Source organism: Carcharhinus amblyrhynchos, chromosome 1, assembly GCF_965287045.1.
Source record: "Carcharhinus amblyrhynchos chromosome 1, sCarAmb.v2.hapA, whole genome shotgun sequence".
Lineage (NCBI taxonomy): Eukaryota > Metazoa > Chordata > Chondrichthyes > Carcharhiniformes > Carcharhinidae > Carcharhinus > Carcharhinus amblyrhynchos.
The window spans coordinates 157,825,312-157,838,293 of record NC_137324.1 but is presented as its reverse complement, the minus strand read 5'-3'; the positions used below and the strand labels follow the sequence as shown (position 1 = coordinate 157,838,293).

Sequence of the window (12,982 nt, the reverse complement as noted above, 5' to 3'; positions counted from 1 at the left end):
GAGGAATATGGAGTCAAGGGGTTGGAGGTGGGATCACAAAATTGAATCTAATGATCAGCCATGATCAAATTGAATGGCGGAGCAGGCTCAAAGGGCTGAATGGCCTACTCCTGCTTCCAGTTTCCAGCAGTGCTACCAACTGAAGCAGTGTTCTGACTTTCATAATCGTACAAAGCAAACTAAATAAAAACCAACAACATTAGCTGGTTCGGTAACTTGAACAGTTGAGTGCCCAACACCCAAGGAAGAGGCCAGAAGGTTTAATCCCGGGCCGATTTTGTGCGTGGACCTTAGCTACCTCAGTTGGGTGATCTTTGTTCACTCATGGTTGAATTGGTAGATGGAGCACCAGTAAGCGCAGCATTCTGCCTTGGGCAAGTAAAAACCTTGACCCTTCCAGGGTCTATTTAAATAACTGACTTCTGACAACTGCTGAATATTCGCACTACAAATTCACAGAGAAGTTAAGCTCTGACCAAGTTGCCTATTAGCAAATACAACCCATCAGGACAGGACGAGTAGACTAAAATTGTCTGAAAACTCACCATAAAACTCAACACCAATGCTTCAGAAGGTACAGATGAAATATTGATTTAGAAAGTGGATTCTTTCAAAGTGACAGAAGTGACAAATCAAAAATCAGAGTGTCCAATCTAAAACCAAGTTAACAGCAGCTCAGATTCCACACCATCCAGCTTTACAAGCTAATGCCTTGACACAAACACCTTCTAACAGTGTGCTAAATGTTTCTTTCTCAAATTTGAGTCAGCCGAACGAAATAAACACTTTTTAAAAATGACTCCGTTAAACTTGAGTTCCTAAGGAGCATTCTCTGAACTCTGAAACCATCTGCAGACTATTCAACCAAAGTTTGCATCACAACCATTCTCAATCCTTCATTTGTCCGACTATCCAAACTGACCTTTTCTGGCAGGATTTACCTGACTGTGGTTAGAATCAGGAACCATGGCAGATACAATTTTGGTAAACTTGGAACTCAAAACATGAAGTGCTGGAAACACCCAGCAGGTCAGGTAGCACCTGTGAAGAGAACAGACAAGTTGGCCTTCAGTTGTGGTCTCTTTGCCAAAACTACAAAGAGTTCACATTCAGTAGGGTGTTTTGCACCAACTCAGATCTGTTGACTTTGTATGGGTCATCTGTATAGAAGCACAAGCTGAACTTTACACCTTCCCTGGCCAGGTACAATTTTGGCAAAGGGGGGACATAAAACATGACAGTGGCTAGCCCACCACCTTCCCACACACCCCAGACCTGTTCCCCATAACACAGTGAGTGGATAAGGTGCCCACTGGCCTACTCACACTTCGACCTATTGAAGTCCTTAACTACCCCAGTTAACCAGCAACTTAATTCCCGTCTACCATCATAATGTGGTTGGTGTGGAAAGAGGAACGCGAGTGGACAGGCCATTTTTTTGGTGAAAAAGCAGGAAGGGGAAGTGCCTATTTTTGAGGGGTGCCCTGAGGGGATGGGTGGGTATCACCCCACAAGATGGTAACCCCAATTTTTGTCTTCTTCCAGCCTCAAAAATCCAATCCCTCACCCCCAGCCACCCATCCCTAAGGCCCACCCCACCCTGTCCAAAAATCCCAGACTAACCACTACCATGCTGTTTTCCTTGTGGGGCAGCTTGCAGCCCCGGCAGCAACCACAACTGAATTATGGCGTTGCTAGGAACACAAGATTTGTTGTCCAAACAGATTGTCAGCTGCTCTCAGCGGGTAGCACCGCCTTCTAATGAAGTGCGGAAGTCCCATGCCAAGCTTGTTAAGGCCACCCGCAGCATATTATCGCAGAGTGGCTGCCTTTTTTAAAGTCAGTTGTTGCAAATGAACTAGTTCTTGTTAAGTTCAGAACTGGGTTTTTCAACGTGGTGGCGGGTGGGTGGGTTTACCTCTATAACTCAGTTATCCAATGAACTGAAAGGGATTCCACTCAATGCATGGCTATTGCAATACACTCTCCACTTAATGTGCATTTCTTTCCTTCTCAAATCCTCTTTCAGCCTTATATGGTAGAGCTTCCATTTCAGAGCAAGCAATTAAAAAGTTTATTTATTAATGACCCAAGTTGGCTTACATTAACACTGCAATGGAGTCACTGTGAAAATCCCCTAGTCGCCACGCTCCAGCATCTGTTTGGATACATTGAGGGAGAATTGAGCAAGGAACCTAACCAGCACATCTTTGGACTGTGGGAGGAAATCAGAGCACCCAGAGGAAATCCACACAGATACAGGAAGAACATGGAGACTCTGCACAGACAGTGACCCAAGCCAGAAACTGAACCTGTGTCCGTGGCGCTGTGAGGCAGCAGTGTTAACCACAGTACCACTGTGCCACCCCATAAAAGATGCTCGTTCACCAGTTAGGGGAAAACACACTCACTTATTTACAGGTTAGGGCTATACAGAGGCTTACAGCCTTATGGCTGCAATCAGCTCCCAAGTTGACTCTGAGTACTTACCAGGATGATCCCCTCACCCTGCTCCCCAATTGGTTCCCCAGGTCATATGACCCTTACTTTGCAGATTGATCCTTAAAGGGACAATCACCACAGGATGCCAAAGTGAAACATAGAATCCCTACAGTCCCATTTGGCTCACTGAGTCTGCACCAGCAACAATCTCACCCAGGCCCTATCCCCATAACACTCACATATTTACCCTGCCAAACCCCCGAAACTAAAGGGCAATTTAGCACGGCCAATTCACCTAACCTGTACATCTTTGGACTATGGGAGGAAACCAGAGCACCCAGAGGAAACCCACGCAGACACAGAGAGAATGTGTAAACTGCACACATGGTGTGGAGATGCCGGCGTTGGACTGGGGTAAACACAGTAAGAAGTTTCACAACAGCAGGTTAAAGTCCATGATGGACTTTAACCTGGTGTTGTGAGACTGCTTACTAACCTGCACACAGGCAGAGGCTGAAATTGAACCCAGGTCCCTGGCACTGTGAGGCAGCAGTGCTAACAATTGTGCCACCGTGCCACCCCATATCACAGCAGCTTGTGAAAACCGGGCTGGTAGAAGGTGCAGAAGATGGGCCATGACCTTCTTTTGGTCCAGCTACTTCAACACTCCAATTTCAGAAGTTCTTGTGGTCTTGTTTAGTATAAATCATTATGTCAAATATGTGTGTGAAATCTCAAAATTTTCTAGAACCAGGGGTTTCTGTTAGATTCTGTCTTTGGACTGTAAATAGTGCAGTTGGTTGGCTCATGTTTCTTCACCTCTTGAGCTTGCATTTAAAGTCAGACCATACTGATAGGTTGCACATCTTTGCAGCTCTCTCCCCACTCCAGTAAGAATGGGTTTACCAGCCTCAGTCTCATTATTAGGATTGTTTTTCCTTTAATGGCACACATGCTGTAAGAAGTTCCACAACACCGGGTTAAAGTCCAACAGGTTTATTTGGTAGCAAAAGCCACTAGCTTTCAGAGCGCTGCTCCTTCATCAGGTGAGTGGGATTTCAGTTCACAAACAGGGCATATAAAGATACAAACTCAATTTACAAGATAATGGTTGGAATGTGAGTCTTTACAGGTAATCAAGTCTGAAAAGTACAGACAATGTGAATGAAGAGGGGATTAAGCACAAGTTAAAGAGATGTGTATTGTCTCCAAGACAGGACAGTTAGTGAGATTTTGCAAGCCCAGGCAAGTCATGGGGGTTACAGATAGTGTGACATGAACCCAAGATCCCGGTTGAAGCCGTCCTCATGTGTGTGGAACCTGGCTATCAGTTTCTGCTCAGCGACTCTGCGCTATCGTGTGTCATGAAGGCCGCCTTGGAAAACGAACTGAAATCCCACTCACCTGATGAAGGAGCAGCGCTCCGAAAGTTAGTGGCTTTTGCTACCAAATAAACCTGTTGGACTTTAACCTGCTGTTGTGAGACTTCTTACTGTGTTTACCCCAGTCCAACGCCGGAATCTCCACATCATGACATACATGCTAGTCACTTGGACACAAAATTGCAGGTTCCACTTATCTTTGAAACAGTAATTAACTTATCTGCACTTTAAGTCAGACTTTGCACAAAACCAGTCGCCGGGTAACGGTAATTGTCTTTTCTAACCATTCCTTTGTTAGTGTGTGTTTGTGATCCTGCCCCGAAATGAACACTGGACTGAATTTTGTACCCAATTGGGTACACGCTCATGTGGGTGGGCCCAGGTGCAGGCACAAAATATGCTTCCAGCCACGATCAACCCTGGGATGCGATTTTGTTCTGGCCAGCCAATTAATGAGTGAAACATGCGTTGAGAAAGGCTAAGCATAGCCGAGGAGGGCAGGCCCCAAGAAAAGGGAGGCTGAAGGCTGTGACTTCTATTGGGCTCCCTCAAGGTGGACTATTGCCACGGAGCTGTTTCAGCAGCCACAAAACTATCTCAGGGAGCTGTGGAACTGGTTCAGGGAGATGTGGAACTGTGGCAGAGAGATGTGGAATTGCCTCAGGAGCCATGAAACTGTCTCAGGGAGCTGTGGAACTGGTTCAGGGAGATGTGGAACTCTGGCAAGAAGATGTGGAACTGTCTCAGGGGCCACAAAACTGTCTCAGGGAGATGTGAAACTCTGTCAGGAAGATGTGGAACTGGCTCAGGGCGATGTGGAACTGTGTCGGGAAAATGTGGAACTGGGTCAGGGAGCTGTGGACGGTACGCATTGAAAGTGATGAAGGAAATGCAACAAACTGTGTCCATGCAACACAATCAAACACCTGATAGCAGTATTCAGTTCCTAGGCATATTTTAAAATTAAATTTTATCCCAGACATTTCACTGATGTTGAAGCGAAAAGGTAAAGTCCGTCTGGCCAATTGACCCGCCCACCACTGTAAAAGTGGCTTGGTCACATATAATTGATTTTATTTGACTCATTAATGGGCTTAATTGCCCACTTGTCAGCGGGTGCACTTTGGACTCCTGGGGGTGCCCAGCGAGGGAAATATCGCATGAGTGCGCGATGATTCGGGATAGCAATATCCTCTTGTGCGATTTGACCCTCACTCAGTTCTGAGCAAGCACCCACTCAAAACACGTACAATTCTGGCCACTCTTTCTTCGGTTAGACCGTTCAATTTTTCCTGCAGAATTACAAACAGTATCTATAAATTCACATTAAATAGTTCTTTAAAACACATACACATCCCCATTTTAATAACATAATAATGATAAATTCAGAAGTGTCTCAGCTTAGACACAACATCCGTCTCATCCCGGGCCAGGGCTCATCCTGTGCTTATGCTCCTGGCAAATACTCCACTTCCTTGTTTATAATTGTCCATATTATACCCCCATTATTCATGGGTTGTCAGCTGCTTTAGCCATTTAAATCAAAGCATTAACATAAGAACATTCTGGAAGTACACATCAGCGCAGGCAGCGTTGATAAAGAGGTAAATATTGAACAAAAGACAAGAAAGGCAGCAATGAAGGTGAACCAAGGTAAAAGATTTTTAAAGCTCTGCTGATTTCAGGCAAGAGTCTGGTCTTTAAACAGTTTCACTGAGCCATTCTTACCTCGTTAAAGTGCGATTACCTTAACGATGTGTCTATATGTAAATTGCCTTCAATTCCTCCTGTCCCTTCATGATTTAGGCAACTTGAATCAGTTCCAAACCCCCCCACCCCGGCACCTGCTGCAAACCCTTCCTCCTGATTGACTCTCCACTGCCAGTGAGTGGCCTTGTGCCAGGTTAGAACAGGAGCACAGGCTGGATGTTGGGTAGAGCATCGCCGGGAGCTACAGTGGCATCATCCAGCAGCTTGCTGGATTCCTCACCACCACAGAAGGTGGTAAGCTGCAGGTGACAGGGAATGATCTGTTATTTCCTGTTACCCATTGCCAATTAGCCCTCGCACAGTTAGTATAGTTACATTTAAGGAGCAAGCAGAGGATATTGGAAACCACAGCAAATGGATTTTAGCTTTTGCGTCTGATTTGCTTTTAGAAGGAGGCAACTATTCTTCTTAGAAAAGTGTGTGGTCACGTCATACACCACTAATGGTGGACAAATTGTATTAGAATCCATGTGCCCACTGTTAGCATTAAGAGCTGTAACATGATAATAAAATGCTGAAGGGATATTCTTTGATTGCGTGAATGCAAATAAATTATTTCCTCTGGTGGGGTACTCCAGAGTAAGAGGCACTATCTTCAAATCAAACCTCAGGCTAATTAGGCAGGAAATCAGGAAAGCACTTCCTTAAATAAAAGGTCCTGAAAATCCAGAATTTTCTCCCAAAATGTTGTAGATATTGGTTCAATTAAAACTTTCAAGAGTGGGGTCAGTAGATTATCATTGATTTGAACATGAGATCCCTCCCCATCCCAAACCTCCGAGCCCCTCCAAAACATAATTTCTAACAATCTCAAACTGCGCACGCCCCCACCCCTCCCCCCCCCCCCCCCGCCCACTGTCACTAATATTCCCTTCCTATCCTGCCCAATCACTCAACCACACCCCTTGGCACACTCAAATTTCTAGATTCTTCCTTTCCTTCCCAAAATATATTCCTTGACAATTTATAAATGAATTTGTAGTTGCCGTGTATCTTCCCATTTATTTAACCTATCTCAGTTTTTTTATTGCTCTTACTGTTTGCTAAATCCATTGTTTTTGTGTTATCAGTAAACTTCAATATTTTGCTCCCTCATAACCAAAGGTTGGCCCAACAGTGTCCCATGTGGTAAACCACATTCAACATTACTCCGTTAATCCTAACCTTTGTATCCTTTTCATCAAACAATTTTCCACACATACTGCTAAATTGCCTCTTACTTTGCACGCTTGTCTTTATAATGAATACACAGTAAGACTTCTTATCAAATATATTCTTAAATCCACTTATACCATGTGAGCTTTATTAGCAGATGCCTCTTTTAAAGGCAGCACAGTGGTTAGCACTGCTGCCTCACAGTGGCAGGGACCCGGGGTTCAATTCCCAGCTTGGGTCACCATCTGTGCAGAGTCTGCACGTCCTCCCATGTCTGCATGGGTTTCATCCAGGTGCTCCAGTTTCCTCCCACAGTCTGAATGATGTGCTGATAGGGTGCATTGGTCATAGTAAAATCTCCCTTAGTGTATTCGAATAGGTGCCAAAGTGAGGCAACTAGGGGATTTTCACATTAGCTTCATTACAGCGTTAATGAAAGCCTACATGTGACACGAATAAATAAACCTCTGAAAAGAGATAGCTTTGGTGCAAAGTCCATTGTTCTTGCATCCTGGTTTGCTTAACCCAAGTCAAAATGGGCAAATACCCTCGTGAAGGTGGCATCAGTCACCTATTGGATGCACTTGTGTGCAGAGGTTTGTAATATCCTGCAGAGGAGCCATGGAAGGAATCACTTGTGTAAAAATTGAACACTGCTTTTGCTTTCAACGACATTGGCAGTGGATACTCCCCAAGTCTCTGTGTCACCAACTCCCGCAGAGGGTGGAAGATGTGATCAGCCAGTTCCCTGGGCATGACTAGCCTTTGGCAACACTAGTTCTGTAACATCTGCGGATATGGTAGGTGCAATTTGTAGAATCTGAGTCTGGCGAGGTAACTTCGAGTGACAGCACTTTGGGGTTCACGCTCTGCGTGCCAAGCAGGCACTGTCACCCTTTCTTCTTTGTGGTTCCACTCCTGCCTTTGGTGAGCCAGGATCCTGTGTTGACACCTTCCTCTCTCCTGCCTATAAGCGAGGGGAATGACAGTGAGATCACCATGCTCCATGTTTCATACGGTCCCTCACTGCAGAAGCAAAGAGAGGGGCTTGGCAGTCAACATCTGTCTCCTAGAGACCACACTTTGCCCATTCATCACCTAAAGCAGACTCACAAACCTCATGTCATGGCCACCACATTGATGTCCACATCCCCTTGCCGCATGTCACATAACCGAATGGCCACAGCTTTGGCCACTCTACTGCATCTGAAAGTTTACCTCATGCACAGGAATTATTCAAAGCTTTGTTGCAGGACCTTGCACTCAACCTGGTCTATGGAGGGGGGGGGCACTTGTCAGTATGCACTTCAGCACACAGCCAAGGATTAGCAGCACTCTCCTTGGGCAGTATGCCATCTCACTAAGGGAATGTAATTGCTTGCCCGGTTGGCCAATGGTACAAGCACGTCATGGCAGTCAGTGATTTTGGAAGTCAATGCGCCAAGAGATAAATGTTGAGCAACAATCAGTGGCACTCACATGAATCAGTGGCACTACATGGTGCTTGAGTGGGCATAGTTGTGCGCCTATTCTGACTCCGGGTGAGTAACAGCTGAATGACCTGAGCTACAACAGGATTGAAATGTCTTTCCATTAGTCTTGCCTATGCCAACATCTCACTTCCAGAAGACCCCCACCCCAGATTTGAGTGGAAATGTCAGTTTGTGATAATTCCCCATCCAACCACCACACTGCCCCAGGCTTCCCTTCCCTCTGTGAGGCCCTTCCAAGACTGCGGCTCAGCAGTAGAAGGCATCCTGAGGAACAGTGCTTTTCATACTCCGCCCCCCCTCCCCCAGTACCCCATTCGAGTTTACTACCATCTCTGATAATCTGGAGTCTTCCCCCTGCCCTGGTCTCCCCCAATTAGGCCCCCAGTACTTTGGAGTCCTCCGCCCCAGTACCCTAGAGTCAACACCACCTCCGCCTCCCATGTTCCCTTCCCTGGTTAACCCCAAGTCAAACCCAGTGGTCCCTGAGTCAAAGACTGGTCACCTCCTAGTCAGAGCCAGGAACCCCCTGAATCAGAACTGCTAATGCCAAGTCAGAGCAGGTATCCCCAAGTCAGAGCCCTGACCCGGGGTCAGAGCCCCCACCTCCAGGATCAGAGCTCCCATCCCCTGGGTCAGAGCTCCCACCCCCAGGGTGAGAGCCCCCACCCCCTGAGTCAGAGCCACCAACCCCCCCCCCCATACCCCCAGGTCAGAGCCCCCATTCCTAGGTGAGAGCCCCCACCCTCCCGAGTCAGAGCCAACAATGCCCCCCCCCCCCCCCCCCACCCCCCCACCCGACCCAGGTCAGAGCCCCCACTCCTGAGTGGAAAGCTAGTGAGCCCATGTCAAAGGCAAGGTTATCACAGTGGCACAGTAGTTAGCACTGCTGCCTCACAGCACCAGGGATCCGAGTTCGATTACCAGCTCCGATCACTGTCTGTGTGGAGTTTGCACATTCTCCCCATGTCTGCATGGGATTCCTCCGGGTGCTCTGGTTTCCTCCCACAGTCCAAAAAATGCTGGTTGGGTGCATTGGCCGTGCTAAGTTCTCCCCCAGTGTGCCCGAACAGGTGCTGGAGTGTGGCGACTAGGGGATTTTCATAGTTACTTCATTGCGGTGTTCATGTAAGCCTACTTGTGACTAATAAATAAACTTTTAACTTTTTAGGTTACCACCCGAGTCAGACCAAGTAGTCCCAAGTTAATCCTCTTCCACTCCTCGGGCACTGCACTCACCTCTGAGCTCCCCTCGGAGGGGTTCCTGCCAGGTGCACACTCTCTGAAACCAGTCATGATTTGCGCCATTCGGGCATCACGCTGCCATGGATGGATTTTTTAAGGAGGAATATGATTCATGGTCTGATAATAAGAGACAAAGAAGTTAAAGTTTATTAATTAGTTACAAGTAAAGTTTACATTAACACTGCAATGAAGTTACTGTGAAATTCCCCTAGTCGCCACACTCTGGCACCTGTTCGGGTCAATGCAGCTAACCAGCACATCTTTCAGACTGTGGGAGGAAACCAGAGCATCCGGGGGAAACCCACATAGACATGGGGAGCATGTGCAGATTCCACACAGACAGTGATCCAAGCCAGGAATTGAACCCAGGTCCCTGGCACTGAGAGGCAGCAGTGCTAACCACTGTGCTACCGTGCTGATGTATGATAAATACATCATAATGATGCTCTCATATTGAATGGCTGGAAATGCGGCCCACCGCCGGCAGGGGACAATCATGGCAAGCTTTCACACCAATGGAAAGCATGACCTTTTCCTTCTGAAATATTCTCCTCTCCTATCACCGGACCTGCCCGGGAACAGAAGCGGAAAATCCCAGACAATGAAAGGTTTATGATGAAGGGTAGGAATATGAAGGTTAGAGGTAAGAAAATATTGGTTATTAAGCAAGCTCGAGAATGATCCCGAGAATTAAAAGCTTGATGTATGAGGAGCATTTGAGGACTCTGGGTCTGAACTGGGTGGAGTTTAGAAGGATGAGGGAGAACCTCAGTGAAACTTACAGAATATTGAAAAGCCTGGATAGAGTGAACGTGGGAAAGATGTTTCCATTAATAGGAGACTAGGATCCGAGGGCACATGCTCAGGGTAAAGGGACAACCCTTTAGAACCGAAATGAGGAGAAATTTCTTCAGCCAGAGGGTGGTGAATCTATGCAAGGCTGTGGATGCCAGGACATTGAGTGTATTTAAGACTGAGGTAGATAAGCTCTTGATTGGTAAGGGGATCAAAGGGTCCAGGGAAAAGGTGGGAGAACGGGGTTGAGAAATATATTCAGCCATGATTGAGTGGCGGAGCAGACTCGATGGGCTGAATGGTCTAATTCTACTCTTGGTCTGACACTTTCCCGCAGCAGGAACAATTAGCTTAACTAGAATACAGGTCAATAAAAAGAACAAAGGAAAATAAACAATCTGGATACTAAAGCTGAATGGCCCCTTCTTGTTTTGAACCTTAAGTGTTAATTTTAATTAATAACACTTGAAAAAGTTGTGTACATTAAATTTACCCAGTCAGATGGGCTTTCTTCCTGTCTTTTCTAAATTACTACTATGTTAAAGCTAAATCAAAGTTAAAATAAGGAGTGTTGGCTCAGTTGCAATATTAAATTAAGCACATAATTGACTTGTACATTGGAATGAATGACTTTAATTGACTTTGAGTTTCTTGTAATGAGGTAGATTGTTAGATAATAAGTAACTCAAAAGACGAGCTGCTTTCCTCAGCTATTCTCTTTAATGAAAATAAACACAATGGTTGACAGAATTTATCGAATGATCTTGTTGTCTTTATGAGTCAATCCCTCCTTTGAACTTCCTTTGAGTTATTTTATGCTGCAGAAATTAAAAATGAAATTGTCTCTGATAAAACTTTCCATAAATGGATCATTCTCGAACACACATGTGACACATATGTGATCTTTTGACCATTTGAATGAAAAATCAGATAATCAGACAGAGAGGACACACAAGTCCTGTACATATTCCTGGTGTGTGAGACTTCCTGCCAGGAATGCAAAGTTGAAATATTACCCGATTGATGTATTCTATTTAATAAAGAGCTGCAAGTCCCAGTGAGTGATATTAATGTACAAACAATATAATCACACAATTTTACTTTGTCAACTGTTTAAAATTATTCTGATTGTCTGAAAGAGATGTAAAATACTTGGGGGGGTGGGGGTACGTATAATGCATAAAACCGATCCAGTATTGCTAATGTCAATATTACCCCCATTCTGTCCGCATTATGGTAACATGCTCGGCAGGGATTTTTATTCTATTCTTCATAGGATATGGGCATCATTCGCTGAGCCAATATTTATTCTCCATTCCTTGAATTGAGTGGCTTGCTAGACCATTTCAGAGGGTGTTTAAAAGTCAAACACATTGCTGTGGCACTGGAGTCACATGTAGGCCAGAACAAGTAAGGGTGGCAGATTTCCTTCCCTAAAGGACATTAGTGAACCAGATGGGCTTTTACATCAACCAACAATGGATCATGATCATCATTCAACTTTTAATTCCAGATTCTTATTAAATTCAAATTTTAACATCTGCCATGGAGGGATTCAAACCCGGGTCCCCCCAAACATTACCCAGGCTCTTCGGATTACTAGTTCAGTGACAATACCACTGTGCGATTGCCTCCCAGTTTGTTTCACTCCTGTGCGGCGGTGAAAGGAAGCTCTCAAATGCACACTGGCCAGGAGTCATCATCAGCTGTGCTGTGACATGGAGGCTATAGCTGAGTGATGGATTGTGTGCTAGATAGGCATCTTTGGTTGTGTACTGTCAAGTTGTCATTGACTGTGTAATAAACTACTGACTGTATGATGGTGGGGCATCAATTGTTTGGACAGATGAAACTAGCAATGGGGAGAAAAGCAGCACTTTCTGCATGATGGAGAGATTGCACCATTAACATGATGGAGAGATGAGACTGGCTGCAAAAGTGGTTGTGTATAGGAGAGGGAAGATACTTGGCTGGCCTTCTTCAATGAGTACCATTTTTTTATGGAATTTTTTATGCAGCTCACCCAGTTGCAGTTTGACGTGTATGGAAAGGGTAAACAGGCTGGCTATAAGTTCAGGGCAGTGTTTGTTATGTGGAAACTGGATGGGTGCGAGACTTGCTAATTAGCGCAGTGAGGTGTCGCTTCTCGGCCTTTTGGCTAAGATCAAGTGTAGTATTGACATGCTGTGCTTGGTTGAAGTCATTAGGTTACATTTCAGCTTCATTTGAAGCAATTTTTTAAAGCAGCATCTCGGCCTTTTGGCTAAGATGCAAATGAGATCAAGCCTTGGAGGAGGAGCTATACCTACTCCAATCAGCTTGGATCATGTAGATCAAGCCCAAGACAGGAGGTGAGAGCCCTGTATTGTCAGCTTGGATCGGGAATGTCCCAACTTGTTGGGACTATGAATTGGATTTGATCTGATTGGATTGGAATAAAGTTTAAAAAAAAAATTTTAAAAATTAGTGCAATGAGGTGCATGCTGATTGCACGCAGCACTGGCTGTGAGAGCTGTGCGCTCCCTCAGCAACCAATCAAGCCTAAATACTTATTTTGTTTTTACTGTTTGAAGTTGATGACAGCTCTCTTAACATATGAATGCTTAAACATTGCATATCTCTTCTGAAATATCTGGCACAATTGCATCCAATCTTATACAACTTGACAGTACACAACCAAAGATGCCTATCTAGCACACAATC

At 45.3% G+C, this 12,982-nt stretch overlaps 1 non-coding gene across 1 annotated transcript; it reads left to right on the top strand.

The window, feature by feature from the left end:
• Positions 1-12,417: 12,417 nt before the first annotated feature.
• LOC145351515 (U2 spliceosomal RNA) lies at positions 12,418-12,616 on the top strand. Its single transcript, XR_013888415.1, has one exon. It is a non-coding gene; the product is annotated as a U2 spliceosomal RNA (small nuclear RNA).
• Positions 12,617-12,982: the final 366 nt, after the last annotated feature.